The sequence below is a fragment of the Cololabis saira genome, chromosome 2 (genome assembly GCF_033807715.1).
Source record: "Cololabis saira isolate AMF1-May2022 chromosome 2, fColSai1.1, whole genome shotgun sequence".
Lineage (NCBI taxonomy): Eukaryota > Metazoa > Chordata > Actinopteri > Beloniformes > Belonidae > Cololabis > Cololabis saira.
Genome location: NC_084588.1, coordinates 26,278,314 through 26,284,274, shown reverse-complemented (window position 1 = coordinate 26,284,274; position 5,961 = coordinate 26,278,314).

Genomic DNA, 5,961 nt, shown 5'->3' with positions numbered 1-5,961 from the left:
CTGTCCATATACAAATAGTAGTACAAAAAAAAGAAATGTAAATGGTTTTCTTCAGTGTAAATTAAATGATGTTTCTCTAAAGCAATAATGCCATTAAAGCACTTATTTCTAATACTGTTCTGTGTGTACAGCCACGTGCAAACATTAGCAAACCATCTTCATTCATTTAATTTTTAGCATGAAAACATAATTATAAAAATTAAATCATCTGATCATAGTAGGTTTTTGTATTAGGAAAATATAACCTGAGACAAAACAAACAAACAAAACACATTCCATTGTTTATTTCATAAAAATGAAGCCAAAAAGAAAAGAAAAAAAACCATGCGGGCAATGCTAAGTACACCCTTACTACTTCCATAGGTCTTAAGAAGGTAAGTTGCAGCCGGGTTCTGCTCATGAAATACCTTTCATCATCAGCAGGTGTGCACACAACTATAATATCACATGTTTAGCAATCTCCAAGTCTGGAGTATGTGTTAACATAATGCCAAGAGGGAAAGACAAAAGCAGCAGTGTTAGAGAAGTAGAAGTGTTAGAGAAGTAATTCTTGTTGGTCATCAATCTGGAAAGGATGATAAACTAACCATACAGTGAGAACTGTTTTAGAGTGAGTAATGTTATTTACAAGTGGAAAGCACTCAAGACAGCTGCCTGTCTTGCCAGGAGCTGACCCCCCACCAAACTTACCCCAAGGTCAGACTGTGCCGTGCTCAGAGAAATACAAAGAAAAAAAAAAGAAAAGCAAGCGCTACAGCTCAGTTCCCACAAGCCTCACTGAGTATGTTAAATGTTCAAATCCTTGGCAGCACAATCTGATGATGACTGAACAATGTTAACAACGTTAGTTTGGAAAGGTTGTCAGGACAAAGTGTCTTCTGTCTCGGAAGTACAAGAAAGCAAAACTAAGATTAACAAAAATGCATTTGAACAAACCGCAAGACTTGTTGAATGCTTCCCTGTGGAGATACAAGATCAAAGTGAAGCTATTTGGCCTTTATGCCTAGCGCCATGTCTGGAGAAAACCAAACAGCATTTCAGCAGGAACACCTCATATCGCTGTCGAGCGCAGCTATGGAGGAGTGATGAGTCGGGGCTTGTTGCAGCCGCAGGCCCTGGGCATCTTGCAGTCATTGACTCAACCACAAATTCCTCCATATACCAGACAATCCTGGAGGCAAATTTGAGATATGTCTGACAGCTTGGTCAAAACTGGCTCATGAAACTGAAGAATGAACCCAAACACAACAGCATCAAGCGTATTACTGAAAGCGTGAGGTTTTTCTGAGGTTGTACTATAGCATACCACTCAAATCTACTCTGATCAGATTATTTTCATCATAGCTTCACATAAAAAAGATAATTAAAAGATGGAGTACTAACATTTGCACGTGGAAATATAAGAGATGTGTTATTGGTGATAAAACACATCTCAAACTAATTGAACTCGATGTTATTCTATCTGAAAAGAAAAGAAAATGCGAGTAAATGCTTAAAAATGTGTGTGCACACACACACTCACAAAAACACTCGTGAATACACAACGCGTAGGAGGTACTCAGATAAAAGGAGCCAACTCAGTCAATGTACAGAGAGGGAGATAACGGCAGCATGCTGGCTTTCCTCGTATCGGCCTCGATGTGCTAAATCTTTCACACTTTCTGTCACAGTCTATCTGTAGCTCACTGTGACCCGCATGTCTTTACTTCTGTTTGTTAAATTCCAGCTCCAGCTCCTCTGGTACAGAAACATCACACTGTTCACAGAGAGAGGTGCACATGAATAATTAACTCAAGCTGTGTTTCTCACTCAGCAGATCTGATGTGGGAGCAGAAAAAATAAAACAGGATTGCCCTTTAGTGAATGTAAGAACATTTCCTTTTCATTTCCATGTGATCTAAAATGCCCCATTTACTGTAATATTTCCAATAGTAATGACATTGCCATTCTCTTTCTTAGTTTTGTGCCCCTTTTTTACATTTGCATGTATCCATACTACATCATTTCTCAAGCACTTAAGCTTATTATAAGATGAACATATTGTAACACAGTACTTTGAAATATTTTCCTTTTCCTCTTTTACATTATTCATTTAATGACGTAACCAATTGAAAGCCCTAATAAACAGTTAAAAGGAAGCATGAATATGATTTTTCCCACATAATATTTTCAGAAGGGTAAAAATAGTTGAATTATTTGTCTGTCGTCTAATAATCTTCCAACAAGCTTCAATGTTGTTTTCTACCTCAGGCTACCGTTATGGAGAACCAGCAAACTGCAAAAACACAAAAGAAACCATAAAAACAAATCTGGATATATTTATTTTTTTGCTCTTTCTTTTGTTCCATTCATGTATGTCAATGTGATAATTCTGTGTGAAGCACAACTGCATTAATTATGTGAGGTAGGAGGGTGATTTCTTTTGATCTTCCCATGATTTCAAACAAGGAAGCAGAGTGTTCAAAGTGTGGCCCTAAAATACATCCCCAGGTGTGCCTTCATTTAACTCACATGTTAACTTATCAGGAGCTTCCAAATCCATGACATCATCACCTGGGCTTCCCCACGTTATTTAAAGACATGGTACTTGTTATGTATGGAAACTTTTGACCTCAAAGAAAGTAATATGAAATTCCCTAAGAAATTATCTCTCTCATTATTGTGGTATTTAGCAAAATGAAATAATTTTGATAATTCTGACTGACCTGAAACAGGAGAGGTTTAGCCTGATTTAACAGTGAGACAAAAAAATGTGTGTTTTTCCAGTGTATGTAAACTTCTGGCCCTAAAAATGCATTTTAAATAACATAAAAGTGTTTATCGGCCAAATGCAGTTTAAATGATAAAATTGGAATAATCAATCAGACATATTATTCAAAAACTTATACATGCCGTGTCAGGAATCATCAGCTGAGCAGTTGCTCAGTTTAATACATAAAGAGATCAGGCACTTATGAAGGATTATGCGATGGTTAATAGATGGAGTTACAATTAATAAAAACAAATTCAGATACACAGGTCTCATCGATGCTCAGATTTTCTCTAATCTTGTTTTTTTCTCAGCTGAGATATTGGTGGATTGACCTTTTGTGGAAATTAGTCCCTATATCACTTGAATGAGTCTGTTTTGCAGCCATCTCATCCAAACTGCTGACAGAAAATCCCAAACAGATGTTACAAACTGATGTGCTGAACTGTACCTCAGACATTGGATATCAAACCTCTAAATCATGTCATTTTTTACCTTTAATTTGAGTTGAGTTCACAAATCAGGATGTGGGAACATGATTGCCCTTTCTAGCTTTTTTGGAAGAGCCACATGAGAAAACTGCCTTCAGGCAAACTATGAGGCTCATTTATTCAAACTTGACAGGGAACTTGTGGTTGTCCCCAAGTTTGAAGAAGCTAGGACAACTGATTGCATGAAAGTCAGAGTATACAAATTACTTTCTGATTGATGAAGAAAAGAGTTCAGAAAGTTAAAAGTGAAAAAAGTAAAACAACAGTCCTATTATCACTGTTTGTTGGCGCACATGTCAAAGGCCAATACGATGGGGAAATCAGCAGTTTCAGTTTGTAATTTGGCTCGGCCTCACATAAAAATGACTACATGGTACATTCGTCCAAAATGTAGAGACCAATCGCTGCAATAATGACGCAGAAACTGGGATATCATAATTTTGTACTGGTTAGCACAGAGGTGACATGATGTCAACCTGTGACCGTGTAATGGTTAAAATATAAACTTAACCATATGTAGTTTATTCCTAAACTTGTTACTAGTACCAAACCCTAAACATGACACTATTGGATGAGATGGGATCAAATTCAGTGTTTCTTATTGTCCTTGTATCTCCTCATCAGCCTTTTTACCACATGTTATACATGAATCATTAATAAAATCGTATCAGCTGTGTCCCAACGGGGACATATTAACATTCATTAAAAATGAATTACATTATGCATGACAACACTATTACACATTCTAGTGTGAGACAGGGATGATTTGTTTTATTTTAAAAGCTCATTAAAAATTATAGCAAACAGTTGTCATCTTAGAGGTAAACAACTGATAAAAATGTTAAAGAAGTGGTTTGACTTATTGGACAAAGGCAGACAGTTATTGCAAAATAATGTGACGCTTCATGTTTAACTAAAGCCAGAGGCAGCAGGGTGAGATTGGGTTGTCTGGTTGTGACAAAGAGTGGTGTCTTCTGGGTGTTTGAGCTCTCGTCTTGTCTGCTTTCCCTTTGCAGATCTGAGCAGATAGCCACATCTGTTGCTCTGATGGTGGATTCTGCTCAGGAAATGTTTTGCAAAAGTTATAAAAACCATCTTAGCAAGATAAACCAGGACTCATTCTTGACTTTGATTACATTTCTTGTCCTGTCTCAGCTGCAACTGACTTTTTCCATAAGGTTATGTTTATCTACTTGCTGTGCTTGAGCACATGCCAGCAGGGCTGCACCCCGGACAGGCCGCCAGCCCATGGCAGGGCCAAACCCAAGGGCCTTCTAGCTGTTAGGTAACAGTTCTAACCACCAAGCCACTGTGTGGAGAGGAAGGAGGGGGAAGAAAAAAAAAAGAGTCACTTCCTTTTATATCATTGCCTACTGTTGTGCTTGGTTCCACTTGAGCACAGAGACACCATTGCACGCGTCTCGACTCATTAACACTTCTTAGGATTGTGTTCAGGCACGAGTTGCCCTTAAACATATTCCTGTGTGTACTTATCGTGAAGATTATGCATAATTGAGCTTTTGTGCTTCTCTAAAGTATGATGTCCCCTCCTCAAGAAAACAAAGATGTTCTTTCACAAATCCCTCCCTGGAGCAGCAGCCTGACAGAAACACATTTTAAATTATAATCCATCATTCCTAAACTCAAATATACTTTTGAGCTGTGACATTGTAATCGATAAAAAACCAATTTCTGATACATATTTCACTCAGTCACATCATTTACTTTTAAAATCTGACTTTTCTTTGTCAAAATGCACTTCAGCATTTTCCTCATTTGTGTCCAGATGTTATAGATTATCTGATCAGTGCAGTCTGTGCTTGAGTAGAGAATGGAATTTAATAACTGTATATAAATGTACAACGTAATTTCCAATCAAAACCTTCCTCCCCTTCCAAGCCTTACATGAATCTGTTTTGTCTTATAAACTATCAGTAGACTACAGACAAGGAGTTTTTGGTACTCTACTACCCTTCTTCTTGTGACAACAGTACCAGCATTGTTAGAAAAAATAAGAAAGTGATAAAAACTACAGATCTGATTTTCTTTTATTTATTTATTTTTTTAAGTCAAAACAGCATCACATAAATCTTCAGGAAGCTGCTACAAGCAGTAACAAAAAGTCTAGTAGAAGAAATCAAGAGGGAGTCAAAGTCAGCAAATACATGTTCTACCTTTACAGGTTTATAGTAATCTTTGGTAAATTCAGATTGTACCGACAATGTTTTACTATGTAGAGAAAAACGCAGTGAAGTACATCGCTGATCTTGGCATTATATTTTTTTTGTGAATGTGCTTTTTTCCTTTACAATGTTCTGGAATCAAGTCACAAAGGGGCTAGAGAGCAGATGACTGGCATGCAAAACCACCTCAGTGTTTGACTCTCTGGATGGTGGCTTGATTGTTTTGACTTTTGCACATAACGTATTTGCTCTTGAAATACTTTAAAAGTTGTATGACTTGCTAAAAGCCTGATGGGGGATAAGAGCCAGATGTAGCTACAGACAAAGACTGGAAACTGCAAACCTGTATCTGTCTCCTCCAAGGCCTTTTTTCTTCTGTTTGCCTATTTTTGTGTGTGTGTGCGCTTGTAAATGTCACCAGTCTCTGCTGAGCTACTCTCCGAGTAGCTCAGCCCAGCAGCAGACCGGAGATTGGTGCCGCTCCCAGTGACAAAGCTGAGCCTTGCACTGTGCCGTTAAACTAAAAGGTAAAAGGCTG